The sequence below is a fragment of the Phoxinus phoxinus genome (genome assembly GCF_949152265.1).
Source record: "Phoxinus phoxinus genome assembly, chromosome: 13".
In the NCBI taxonomy this organism is placed as follows: Eukaryota; Metazoa; Chordata; class Actinopteri; order Cypriniformes; family Leuciscidae; genus Phoxinus; species Phoxinus phoxinus.
The window spans coordinates 21,466,061-21,481,146 of NC_136888.1; the positions used below are offsets into that span (position 1 = coordinate 21,466,061).

Here is a 15,086-nt window from a genome sequence, read left to right on the forward strand (position 1 = left end):
AAATAGAGACCGTAAAGTAGCGCTGAGAAACATTACTACCATTCCACTGAATGCCGTGATTGACCAATCAAAATCAAGCATTCCAGTGAGATAATGTGAGCTGTATCGTTGTTTCACCTCTCAGACAGTTTCTGAATAATGGCCGTTGTATAGTCTGAGAAACCCTGTGACAAACATTATAACATGAATAATTGTCAATTTAAATAAATAATAGGCCTACAATATTTTCTCATAGTCTTTCTCTGGGATTCGAGAACGCTAAAAAAAGTGGCCCTGCTGCTATAATATCCTACATAAACAGATAACATACTACTTTAGTCAGTGTTTTGTGTGTTTATTTGAGATTTATTTTCTGAAACTTAAATATCAGCCTATCTTAAAGCATGACTGGGCTTGGTTAGATCTGATGTAACATTTATGGATTCTAAAATCCTTAAGAGATAAATACAGACTAAAATGTCACCGTTTTTAAAATATTTTCTGGGTGGTATGAGGGGAATTTGGTCGCACAAAGGCAAACATTTTAGCCGGCTCACTCACGGCTTGATTTGTATAAATTATAGGTTTTCATTAATGAACTACAAATATTTGTGAATGATTTTCTTCTTATAGGATTTAGTTGGTAAAACAGGTGTTTATCTCCGTTGAGAAAAGGGAATCAATCACACATGTTTTCAAAGCAGATCTGATAGAGTATGTGGTCCTAATTAGAAATGTAGATAAATCAGAGGTAATGGTGTCATTTAGCTGTGAGTGGATACAGACAGATCAATATGAGACATGCTGTTAAACAGTTGTCAATCACAGTAGACTACAGGTCTTCTGTCAAACATTTTGTCTTTCATTTAGTGAGTTTGTTGTGATTTGCAGTTCATTCCTGGAACACTAGGGAAGCTGTTTCATTAATTAAAGATTTTGAGATTAACTCTTGATTCTAAACCTAAATATACACAGAAAATTTTGACCACTTTGTGATATTATGATATGTATTAAAAAACATTCAAATGTCTACAGAATGTAAGCTAATGAAGGTCAGCTTTTTGCACATAATGGTCATATACATAATATTTTTTACTAAAGGGTTATACTGATAATATAATTTATAGTGCTGTCAAATCGATGAATCTTATCTAACATAAGTTTGTGTTTACATAATATGTGTATATAGGATACATATATACACGCACTATTCGCAAAAGTCATATTTTCACCCAATAAATGGTTTTAAGCCAGTTTTCTGTAGTGTGTCAGTAGGAAATCAGTTTGCATTTCCAAACATTCCTTTTGCCATTAATTGTAATCCAGCTAGATTTTTGTATGCACAAGAACAGCCGGTGCTCCACCCATCTGATCTCACCATTATCGAGTCCATCTGGGATTACATAAAGAAACATTAAAAACTGAGACAGACTAAATCCAGAAGAACTGTGGCAACGTCTCCAAGACGTTCAGGTACCTTTCCTCGTTAGCAGGTCTTAAAATGAGGTAAATACAACCTCAGTTGAACAACAACAAATGACATATTACACATACAGTACATGCACCTATACCTATCTATAAATTACTGGAACGTCTGTCTGTCTGCGTGTGTGTTATTCGCATAGCTCTCGAACCGTTAGTCCGATGGATTTCAAACTTGACAGGTGTCTTGCTACTGGCACGAGTAAGTGCAATGCCAAGTTTGACGTTGTTTGGATTATAAATGTAAAATATATCGTTAAATATATACATTCTATATTAAAAATAAACATTCTGACATTAGAGGGTTGTGGTTTAAAAATAAGCATTCTGACATAAACACTAAACATTAAGTCAGCTACACTATTTACTTCTGAATATTATATTTTATTCACGGCCATCATTTGTAGTAGCCTATTCACAAACTGTTTGCTCAAGCGTAGTGTTTTCTCTGAGTTCACAGTGTCCTGCTCCCTGAATCGTAGCGCTTATTCATTTGTGGATGTTAACTGAATCTGTAAGTCAGCTACGCTGTTTACTTCTGAATATTATATTTAATTCTGGTGCGCTTAACATTATCGCTACTGTTTAATAATAGCCTATGCTATTCCCCAACTAAACATACATATCCTATGCAATGCGTTCACAGTCTTTCACGGCCATCATTTGTAGTAGCCTTGCTCAAGCGTAGCGTTTTTTTTTTTTGGAGTTAACTGTGTAGCCTGCTCCCTGAATCGTGTAGTTACATTTTCCATATTTATTGTTTGTCATCAGTATTTGCTTTCTACCACGCACACATAAAAATGTCACTGAACTTTTGCTGTGTAATTGTAACAACGAGCACTCAAACACAGCAAATCAACAATTACTAAAAACACACACAAAAACTGATTTTGCATGGGCACTTTGCTCTAGTTATATAAACACAAACTTTTATGTTAGATGTGATTAATCACAATTAATCGATTTGGCAGCACTAATTTGTAATGAAAAGCATTACATTTGAAAAATGCAAAACAAATTCTTCTCTACAGTATTGGACCCATATAAGTTCAGAGGTTTTACACTGAAGCCTGTTAAATAATGGGGAATGAAATAAAACCAAGCAGCAAATTGTAACCTATAATGCCAGGCGTGTTAATTACGTCAGTCACTTAACGACTAGCTGAAACATTCTGAAACAGACTTCTCAACGACTGGAGCAGATATTTAACACCGACTGAACACAACTGTCTCTGACTCGGCGCGTTTGGGCATGATCAGTCCATTTGTAAGTATCAATTACATTCATAATCGGTCTTACAGTCGTAAAGTGTGTCCTCGGCTTAAGAGTTTAATGAACACTGGGCAGGTCTGATATTTATTGTGTAATAATTAGAGTTTGCATTCAGATGAAGAAAGCAGAAATTGTATCCACAACAGGAGAACAGAGTCATAATCATTGTCCGGCCTTTCTGTGCGTGTCTAATGAAGACTACAGAGTCTCCCCAAGGACGGCAGAAGGGAATGAAACATGAATGCAGCTGCTTAACAGGTGAAGCTTGCTTGTTTGTGTGTGTGTGTGCATGTGAGAGAGATGGAGCTGTCTGCGGTTTGTCCTGCAGGAGGGAATAAATCAGAGCAGCCTGGCGATGAAACTTTAATGAAGAAACAGAAACAGACTCACTCAGTCCAGCCTTATCATAGCCATCTTTCTTTCAGACTGATTTAATCAGTCCTTTTGACCATCCTTTTTTTCTGTCTTTCTTTGGACACGGGTACTCAAAAAGTAGATGTTTTGTTTCAGTATATTACCCTACTGGAAAATTCAGCTCAAATTGGTATCTGGAGCATGTTTTGAAAAAGTAACTGGTTTCTAGTAGGTCCAGGCCATCCAGAGCCCTCCAGAAACAGGTCATTGGTAAAACATCTGCTATAATATCATGAAATATTTGTTTTATTTTGTCAGTTTATGGATCATTTCAGGAGCGTTCGTTCGGCGTGGGGCCCAGAGCACCCAAAATAATGGGTGCGTCTCAATCAGCTCCCAATCTGTATAGGCCTACACAAATTTGGGCACTGGTAAGGAGTGGACAATAAAGTTCCTGTAAGATTGTCATGTTGTTCCGGCAACATCCTCATTGTACAACATCTCTACCACAACTGTACAACATCAGCTATATCTTTCTGACAGTATTTGTTTGTTATTTAAAGTATAGGCCGATAATGTTACATACGTGCAACATTTCAGCTGTAAATAAATTGTTATGCTAAATTATGTACATTAGCCTACTTGTCTAGCGATGTATGTTTACCCCGAAATATAATTAAATAATGGTTTGTATTTAAATAAATGTAATTATGATGTAGCCTGATTTGGCTCACATTTAGGCCTATGTTTTGTGCTTTAGAACTTCCGTTAAGGGAAGTTCTAAAAATGATATAATCTAATCAGACAAGGATTTATTTAGAAGTAATATTTTACTGGGGCACAGACAATGATTTATAAGTAGCCTAATAAGGGTCTAGGTCTAGCCACGACATAGATTTGGCCAGTTACGGCATTTACCTGTGCAGAATCGCCTAGCGCCATCTGGTGGTCGGCGATTTAACTGTGTGTCGTTCAAATTGTGCTTGTGCCCATAGTAGACTGTAAAAAAATGCTTGTCCCCCAGTGTGATTTTATTCACAAATCAATGTATGGCGAGGGGAAAAACATTTTCCATGACAATATTTATTAAATCAAGTGAAATTTAGTGTCCGTATTTTCTGTCGACTGTTTTAGAATCAGAACTAGCGATGTCTGATTCGCGACTGAATCACTCTTTAGAGTCGGTTCTTTTCAATGAATTGCCGCTGGCGATTTAGGCCGTTTCTCAATACCAAGTACGCAAACTTCGGACTTGCGTCCTTGGTAGTTCAGACTTGCCAAGTTCGACTTAGGAGAACGAACTCCCGAGGACGAGAGGACGCAAGTCCGGTTATTCTGCAAATGGGACAGCGGCGTTCTTGATCGCGTCACTCAGCACGCTCTGGCTACTCCGGTTATCTCTTTATGTATATTTTAGGCAACAATAAAACGAAATATGGTATAAAACAACACTCTGCCTCTTTTCATTTAAAAAAAAAAATCTTAAACACATTAAATGGCCACACAAATGTGGTTCAGGCAACGTGTACATTGATTATCTTCACTGCATAACAACACGAAACAAAACGCAACCCTGCTTCTTTTTGCTTTCATTTTAAAAATATTAAACATTATTGAACATTAAAACTGACATTTAAAAAACAGACGGGGTTGTGTCATTTTATTTTATTATACATGTACAGTGAAGAGAATGTATAATAAAATAAATATAAAAAATATTATATATATTTTAAAATATATAGCCTAAAATAAAATTACACAACCCTGACTCTTTTTGTTAAATGTCCGTTTTAATGATCTGATATCCAGTATAAAAGTATAAGTAAATAAAAATAAATAAAGCAAACAATTCAGTCAAACATAAGTCAGCTTAAAATAGCCTAAATATATAAAATTATGAAACTTCACTTTGCCCTCAGCCAAAACGATTTGCCATGGAACAAATTATAGATTAATGAGACCAAAGATCGCCCGTTAGATATACACAAGACGAGTTATATCTCATGTTTAACCACTAGACTAGAGACACCAGAGCCAGCGGCAAACATCAGAAGCACTAGCCGAGGAAAAGCTGGTCCAGTCGGGGTTAATGAGCGCTGAGCGCCCGGTGATCGCCTGGATCTCACAACTCCGAAAACGTCAGATACATTTTTTAAATAGGCGCTATCTTTATAAATAAACCTCAGATTTGAGCTTTAAACAACTACATTCTCGACTGAAACACTCTTAGAATTACATTTCGTGACACGATAACAGTAGTATTTTGATATTACGCGGGTTTTCTCCTCTGCCATTGACGCTTGCTGGTGGGACGAGATGCATTCTGGGATACCTGTCTGTCTCAAGTTTGCACAAGTCACCTCTACATCAAAGAGTATAGAAGAACATATACGTCAATATACGTTCTTTGTCTACATGCATCCTCGGTAAAAGGGGCGGATCAAGAACACATCCGGGGTTTTGAACTGGACTTGGCTAGATGTGAACTTTTGAATTGGGACAGTACTTGGGCAGCGACTGATGACGTTTCACAAGTCCACAAGAACACAAGTACAGACAAGAACGCATATTGAGAAACGGCCTTAGACTCAATCATTCACTCAACTCACTCACAAACGGAATCGTTTGGAACGATTTCTTACTCAGTCAACGCTGTCAGTAAATCAACACAGACCACGATGAACAATGGATAAAGTGGATATTTACTTTAAACGAACAGAAATAAACCTAAAAAAACCCATCGTATCGTACATTTGTCAGCGATGAAGATCTTTATAAAGATGCACTGCGTCTGAAGCAACGATTCAATACGGTAGGCCTAAACCATTTTTTCTTCACATCAAATAACGTTACTGAGACGAAATCACCATGGCATTAACTTACCTGTATTTTTTTGGACATGTAACTTCAGTTACTTTGATGTACCATGTAAATACAAATATATCCAACTTGTTAGAACACTCTAGAATGCTTTTTTATTAAACGATACGCAATTTTGATGCATGTTTTGGTACAAACTTCGTGTCTGGGCGCACTTAATAGGTATATAGCTGTCTATAGGTAGCCTACGTTATACATGTAAGTTAGGCAGGCACTATTAGGTTGCGGACACAGAGCTACCTTATTCTGTGTAGGCCATTGGGCTCACTGGATATCTATTTGGCTGACAGCTGAGTTCACTACTGGAATACTACATTCCGGATACCAAAGTCACAGAACGTCTAAGGATTCAATTCATAACCATATAGTGAAATATTAATGTAGATGAGTGGAATGAAGCAGAGGTTGTCAAAAACGAACAAGCTTGTCCAGACAGATACGTCATGTCTATCAGAAATCACAGCTTCTTCACACAAACCTGCTTCATTTGAAGCTCTGAAGCAGATAAAAATCTTCATATCAATGTCTCACAGGCTTAATCATAAAGGAGAGAGCTCTACCATGACTTGCCCTGCTTGTAATATCCCGCTCTCTATCAAAGATGTCCATCAAGATACCTTTCACTCCATGTGTGTGTGGCTCTACAGGAACTGGAAGCCATTGTCTGTCTTTGAGAATAACTAAGTTTGTATGGATATGTGCATGTGTTTTAGTGCATGCAGGTATTTAATAGCGTTAGACGTGACTGATAACTCAACCTTATTATGACCCTCTGTTCAGCTTTTGTTGCTTGGCAGCAGAAGATCCTCTGGGATCTATTGAAGTAAACCATAACGGAGCAGGAATGCACACACACGCACACATTGGTGGGGACTTTCCATTTACTTCTGTTGTTTTAATATCAAGCTAATTATATTTTCTATTGCCTAACCCTCACACAAACCTTTCTGCATTTTTAGATTTTCATTAAGACATTATTTACTACATTTATTAAGCTGTTTTCCTTGTGGGCACCTTTGGCTGCTCCCTACAATGGTAATTTGAAGTTTTATTGTCCTTGTGGGAACATTTGGTCCCCAGAAATAGCAGAAATGAAACTCTTTAGGACTTTATCTTCAAATGAAGGGGGTGCCAGATGAAAGAAAGAAAAAAAGATAGAAAGACAGAGAGGGAGGGGGTATAGCAGGTTGTATTGATCTTTGCAACTTGGGGACAAGCTTGCTTTAGTGTGTATATTATTGAAGGAAACTCAATTGGAAAAATATGTATTGTACTCTTTTAGTTTTTTCTTTCATATGCTAGTCAAACTGACTATTTCTTGTTATTTGTATCTCTTCTTTCTTCCTGTATGTTTTTAGGGGGGACAGTTTCCACAAAAATATTAAGTAGCACAACTGTTTTAACATTAATAATTATAAGAAATGTTTCTTGAGCACTAAATCAGCATATTAGACTGATTTCTGAAGCATCATGCGACACTGAAGACTGGAGTAATTGCTGCTGAAAATTGAGCTTTGCCATCACAGGAATAAATAACATTTTAAAATGTAGAATACGTTTTTTTAAATTGTAATAATATTTCATAATATTAGGTTTTATGCTTTTTTTAAAAAAAAATTCTTGTAAAACTTTACTTTAACATTTTTACTGACCCCAAACCAATGACCTTTCGTGACAACGTGCCCCAATTTATAATATTTTATAATATTTTATTAATACATATTATAAATAATAAAAAAGTACTAATTTAATTAAATATAACCAATAATATTAAATACAACCGCATATTGAAAAAAAAGAAGCTTTTTGCACTGAAAAAATTGTCAGGTTAAAATCTATTTTCAAAATCTATTTTGCAATATATAGCCTTCTTTGCCTCTGTGTACTCTAGTGTGGTTACTAATACTGACTGAGTTATAGGCCATGTGACAACTTGCCCCGGTCTCCCCTGTGCTTGATTATTTGTAGTCATTCCATCACACAGCTTGTAGTTTTTTTCCCTCTGTGTCTCACTCCTTTCTTTTATTAATTTGATCAGCTGCCCTTGCCAGCTCCCTCATTACTTCCTGTACCCATGAGCCCCCCTTCATCTGTGAGTCACCCGTTCCCAATGGAGACTACTGGCAACCCTGGAGCGTAGAGAAAAAGATAGAGAGAAGGACAGGAAGTAAAGAGCAAGCTATATGACAGAAGGAACAACAGGGTTTTTGTGTGGACAGCTTAAAGAGGACTATCACTGGAGGAGAGCAACACACAGTGGACAAGTGCACAAAAAAATGAACACTGTAGAACAAGGGCCCTGGAGATAGAGAGAGGCAGTAATGAAGAGACCAAGGGAGGGGGGAGGGGCTAGGGGGTAGGAAGAGACGAATCTCCTTCTCCATTCCAAAAGAGTGTGTGATCTCTGAGAAAGTGGTCAGGAGTGTGTGTGTGTGAGGGGGCAGTATTAGAGGATCTTTGAAGTATGAGGGGCGTTTGAAGCCTCTGGTAGCCTTCAGCTGTGTTATAGCATTCAGAAGGAAAATAATCCTCAGAGCGCACTATGTAGGGGAGGCCGGGCAGACTAGATGGCATCTTTTGCTATAAGACACATATATGTGCTAGAAGTAATAGTGCTTTGAATATATAGTATTTAATAAGTCTTTTTAGGTTTTCAGGGCAGCATAATCTCACTATATCTCAAGTAAGAACACATCTCAAAGGAATATTATTATTAATGCATTAATATTTAATATTGTTATTTTTTCCTTGATGTGGCACTAATTTGAGCAGTTTTTTGCATATGGGCTTAAAAAAAGGTTGAAATTAAATAGAAATTCACATCTATTTTTTTTAAATCCATCTTATTGTAAATGAAAGACTTCTCTCTGGTTACGTATGTTGGACTTTCTAAGGATCACAAAATCTGGTGTGATTGCTCTCTTAGTGCAGTTCATTTGAATAATTGTGAATTCCTTGGTGTGCACCAAATAAGCGGACTGAGACCCTTTTCAGACGGTCCGGATCAAACAAACCAAGAGAACTGAACTAAAAGTGTGAACACACCCTAAATATTATTTAGTCCGCTTAAACCTGCCCCTTTCTGACAATCAACCTTAAGCTCACATTCAGATTTGCCTCTATTCAGTAGACAACCGATGGATATACGGTAACCAAGTCCCCAATCTACTTTTTTTTTCTTGGTGATCCATTTCGCTCAGATCAGATGTACTACATCACAACATACATAGAAGAAAAAACGGTCACTATTCTTCTACATTGCAACTTTAAGGGGCTTTTTATTTAAACTAAAAACTGTTTTGGACATTCATTTAAACGACAACGCTTTTTGGCGGCCTGAAAAAACAAGCTTTTGAAATCGTGTTTCAAAGTGCGTTATTGAAAACGATACCGTTATCATCTCCATGTAAACAACAAAAATGCGAATTTGGAAAACTGTGATATTATGCGCATGTGTATTACGTCTTCAGTCTATAGGCGCGCAATGTTCTTTACAAAGTGACATCGCCAACTACTGGCCTGGCATGCATAACAGCAATTTTAGTCGCTTTCACGGATCATTGTTAACGGGATCGTTTTGACACTGTTGTCATCTATACGTGAAAAAAGTTTTCTGTACATTGTTGTGTAAACGTATCTTAAAGTGGTAGGCAAATTATTATTTTATTAATTTAGTTGTTTAGTCTTTATATAAAGGATATTGTCATACAATATTGACCAACTGATGGTTCCAGATCACATGTTAAAAAAAAAAAATGATGCCGTTTTAGTGCCACATTAAAATAAAAATGTAGGATTTTTTAAAATTAAGTAATGATGTTTTAAAAACACTAATCATAAGCTTTATCACAACGTTTCAAGAAAAATTATATTTTAAAGTAATAGTATTTTGAAGATAGTCAAAATTCTATGCGTACACGAAACCATGGTGTTTTTTTTAACAAGATATGAAAACAGTCATAATTAAACTATTTTTTTAAAAGGTTCTTTTAAAATGTATTAAAATACATCCAAAAATGCCATACATAGTTTAAAATGGTATGAATACTGAGTAAATTCTGAATAAATGCTACAATTCTGAACAATTGCTGTGTGCTGAAATGGCTCCTGTTTCTCATACCGCAGGTCTAAAGAGGAGGGTAGAGGGGAAGAGAGAGAGAGAGAGTGTGAGCAATGAGCAATGAGCTTGCATGATGATGATAAATGCGGGTGAAATAAGACGTGAGTGATGTTAATAGAGGGGTTTCTACAGAGCGGTGGTTGGGGACTGAAGGGTCTCATATTTATATGAAGGTGTGTGATTCAAGAAGAATTAATATAAATCTGGAAGAAAGGTGCTCCATCTTACTGCAGCCTCTCTCTCTCTCTCTCTCTCGGTCTCTATCTCTGTCTCTCTCTCTCTGTCTCTCTCTCTCTCTCTCAACAGAACTGCCCAGATAAAAAAAATTTGCCACATGCCCTTAAACAAACATATACACACAAATGCAAATAAAGTCATGCAAGTTTCATAAACTGCATACTTCGGTTCGTTGTTTGCTTCCATTTTGAATATACTGCTGTCACAACTCAGGGTGTGACAGATGGCTGCACTTTCATTACAGTTTAGGAAATTGTTTCTTGTGAAATGAATCAGCTCATTTTTAAAAAGCTAGGAAGTTCATGCAGAGTTCCTGTCCTAGTTTAATATCACCTGCAGGCTTTACGACAATAAGGTTTCAGTGGAAGTTCAGTGTACTAATTCTCACGCATGGGAATTTTCCAGACAGCTTCCCAGGCAAATGTAGAGGTGTGTGTGATGATTGAGATTCACACGATGATGGCCGTTTATAAGCTAAACCTGACATTACTGGTTTCTGGGTCAATCTCATGTTGGCTAGGCACGAGTTATACAGTGTCCAAACAATTTAAACCTAGGCTAATTGGACGTGCCTGAACCTACATTTTTGCAAAACTCCAAAAAACACACAGATACATTGCAGTTTCCAGCTGAAATTAGCTCTTGAGGGAGTGAGAAACCAGCTACTTTTATTCCTGTTCACACATTTTAGCATTAAAGACCAGCTTAATAATTAATTAAGACTTATTTTTGTGTGGTTCCTTGTAAAACACTTACTATTGTTTTTTATTTGATTTGACATGAACATTCAATTGCATTGGACAAACCATATGCATTTGTTTAGGTGCTAAAAATGCTAATGCTAATTTTCAACACCTGTACACGGTAGGCTTTTAGAAAGAGAATACAATAACAATACTGATAACAAAAGTAATAATAACAATACTAACAAAAGAGGATAAAGAAAATATACCATACGATTACAGATGCAAAAAAAATAAAAATGCATATATTCAAAATTATGTACATATGTTATAAAGCAAAAGCATCATAATCAGAAAATATCTCAGTAGTAGATTATTCATGCGAGCACTGTTGTTTTGTTTTTAGCCATTGTTTAAATCCTCTGTAAAAAGCATTGCCATCGGTCTCTAGTTTTAAATGAGTAGGTAAAGCATTCCAGAGTTTTGGCCCGTTTGCAGAGAAAGCAGACTGACCAAAAGAGGTCTTGTACTTTGGGACAAGACAGTCATCCTTGATAGTGGCTCGTGTGGTCGCCCTATGAGAACTTTGACGCCTACTGACTAATTTAGAAAACAGTGCAACATGATTATTTAGACATTTAAAAACCAATTTGAGATAATTAAAATCAATAAAACTGTCAAAGCCAAAAAGCTTATTTCTTAAAACATCGCAATGATGCCATCTCATAGGTTTCCGGTCCATAGTTTTTACTGCCTGTTTGTAAATTAAGAAAATAGGTTTTAATTTAGTTGGAGAGGCTTGTGACCATGATGTGACGCAATATGATAGATGAGAAAATATCATTGCATGCATGTAGTTTTGCAGTGTGACATGACAAATCCCTTCTTATAAAACGAAAACAATTTATGTTTGGTTTAACCTTCTTGCAGATGTACTTAACATGATTATCCAATTTTAAATATTTATCCAGAATAAGGATGAATAGCAGAATATTCTTCATCCTGTGAATAAAGTCAAAGTACTTGACTTCATTTACTGCTTCTATTACTTCATTTTTGATCTGCACCTCAAATATATCGCCTACAGGCCTATTTCGTATGGAGAAACACATGGAAACTATTATAACCACGATCTCATGTGAGTGACAGGTTGCTGGAAGTGATGGATTATTGTCCCGCTCTTGTGCCGATGCACACATCATCAGAAAAGAGATGTTGCAAGGGGGAGGGAGGGCTTTTTCTTGTTCATGATTTTAATGTAAAGGATAGTTGCAGATGAGACAGGAAAGCAAGGTGCAGAGAGAGGGGAATGGGATCGACAAAGAACCTTGAGCCAGGAATCGAGCTCTTGTCGCCAGAAGTGCAGTTGTCTATATGAGTATGAGGCTATGAGTATGAGAATAGGCTATGAGTTCTGCCCAGGAGGCTATCAGTACTGACGGGGAAGAGAAAGTTATTGCTTTTGATTCGAGATTATGAGGGCACATCATTAAAAAAATAATAATGATGTGACTTTAATTCCAATCCCACATGACCAACAGTTTGACAACCCCTGCATTAGAGGCATAAATGAACAGAAAGTCTTGTAATTCCCAACATAACAGAACATTAAAGGCCAACAAGTTTCTCATCTTGTTGAAAAACACTTTCAATATTTACTGTCCCCATCCAGCTTCTTGCAAAACATGCTGTGAACTAGAAGTCCCCTGCTTAGTTCAGTGAACAACTATTATTCATGTCAAATCAATTAATTAATAAAATAAATTTAGTTTACTTCTTAAAATGTAATCAAATGATAATTAAATTCTTTAAAAATAATGTTTTAATAAATGTTAACTACATTCTACTGTGCAATAGTAATATATTTATTTAGTAATTTCTTCAAGTAAGACCGAACTTTGGTTTAACTTGAAGAAATTACAACAGAAAAAATAGCATACTTATTCAAGTAGTAGTATTATTACTACTACTACTTGAATAAGTACGTGTCGTCTTTTGAGTGTCTGTGTAGATATGTGAGATGGCAGATGCTGAAAACACCACGAGCGGAGCGTCACACACTTCAGTATGTGTGTGTAGTAGATAAAGCTGCAGTATGCATTCACACAGACACGGAGAACATGCATACTTCAGATTTTTCAGTCTTTTTGAGCTTTAATATGCACAGACACTAGTCCATATAGTCTTACTTTTGATTTATTCATCCAAAAATGCTGTGACAGTATGCTTTATACCGTAAGTGTTAACCGTTTGTGAATGGATTTATGGGACTGTACCTCCCAGCACTAGTTAATGTTTCTGTTGAATTAGCTCATTTTAATTAAGAAAATTGAAAAAGTAAAACCTTTTTGGCGTGTGAGACTCAAAGAGATTCAGCAGGTTCTGAAAATAACGTCCTCTTCAGGTTTATGACATAATAAGTGACATAATTATGTTGTTCATGTTCCTCGCTTTTCTACAATCCTTAGATCCTCACATTTCTCCCAGTTGAAGATCTCTCTCTGTCTGTCTTTGGATGAGCTTCTTCTGCATGAGTGCAGTTACTTGAGGTCTCACTCAGTCTAGTGTCTTTTAAATGCTCCTCTGGGGCTCTGAGATCCTTCTACTGTTTTCATCTTCACGTCTCAGTGCTGGCTGTGTTTAACAGGGTTCACACATGAAATCCTTGTAGCTACTTGCACATGTTGTTTACACAGAGGAGGAGTCAATATATTGACGTAAATGTGCTGTTATAATGTGCAGTGTATGGGTTATATATTATATAATGTATGGGTTAATGAAGGCTAATTAGTGTTTCTTTGTATCTTTGTTTGTTTGTTTGCTTGGTCTGGGTGATTATAGTTAGATTTGTCCTGAATGACTGGCACATTTAAATGTGCAAAGACTAATGGGTCATTTTTAGATACGCAGCTCAAGCTTTACAAAACAGATTAGGAGTTTAGGCCACGGTATGATGACATAATATATACTTGTTTAAGTAAATAATTATTCTTGAATGCATTAATAATTGAATATATGACATACATATTGCATGCGGTGTAATGCACATTACATGCATTTATATAAAATATTTATTGTATGTTTAAATAAATATTATTTGTTTTAAGCCAAAACCCTAATTTTATTGATTTACTAAATTAACAGGGATACATATTGTAGTGTTGAATATGAAAAGGCATGTGATTTGGATTATTAACACCTAATTTAAATTGAGCTAAATACAAATCAGCTCCTGTTTATTTCAGCCAAACTTTGAAATGTTAAGTCCTATATATATAAATATATACACACAGGGGTGTACATACATTTTTTGGTCTAATTCTCAAGGGAGCTTCTGGATATGCTACTTGGTACTCGGACTTTACGCGGCACACTTATCCTACAAGCTGTCGTCACTTTCCTCCTGACTGCTCTCCTCACTATCTTCTTTTCTCTCTAATATGTTTAGATGATGATGATGATATATATATATATATTTTATCTTATTAACATTAATGACACAGACAACAGCAGGAATAGTAGGCTGCTGTCACTTTAAGACCGATTATACTAACACGCATCCGGTTTCTTTCTTAACTGTTCACTTCTGACATAACCGTGAAAATAATTGCAGAGACTGGTATTTTGACATCATTTTGTGTGTATGTGTCTGTTCGAGCGCTGTCTGTAACACGACTCTCTCTGCATGTGCATAGATAACAGCATGCAAGTCTCAATTTTAGCCTCTTCTTCCGCTTAAAAAAATCGATTGAATGTGTAAATTGGCAAGAAAAACAAGTCCAAATGATAAACTTTCACTCTATGATGGTTAAACTTAGCAGTTAATCCGCGAATCACATGCATGCCGAACTGTAGGGCCTGGTCCGTACGGATCACAGATCAACTGTGATCTGTTGCACCCCTAATAATTATTCAACACACTTATCATCATGATTGCTATCTTATCAGAGATGGGGAAAAATCCTATTCCAGTAAGTAAACATGTCCCTGTCCCCAAAAATGTTGGTACTCAAAAGCGCTTCTCTTCACGTTTTCTGCTGTGCATCGTTTATTTTTTACCACACCTGCGCACCAATTA

The 15,086-nt window shown here is 36.4% G+C and overlaps 1 protein-coding gene across 6 annotated transcripts in view; it reads left to right on the top strand.

Moving 5' to 3' along the window:
- The first annotated feature begins 5,600 nt into the window (after window positions 1-5,600).
- The window catches only part of grid1a (glutamate receptor, ionotropic, delta 1a), a 309,909-nt gene continuing 300,423 nt past the window's right edge, over window positions 5,601-15,086 (top strand). For 3 of the 6 annotated variants that reach the window (XM_079633397.1, XM_079633398.1, XM_079633396.1), the window contains exon 1: window positions 5,601-5,900. The gene's annotated coding sequence lies outside the window, so the exon portion shown is untranslated. Of the gene's footprint in view, window positions 5,901-10,093; window positions 10,190-15,086 lie in introns of all 6 variants that reach the window. The other 3 variants (XM_079633400.1, XM_079633399.1, XM_079633401.1) reach the window with 2 other exon arrangements.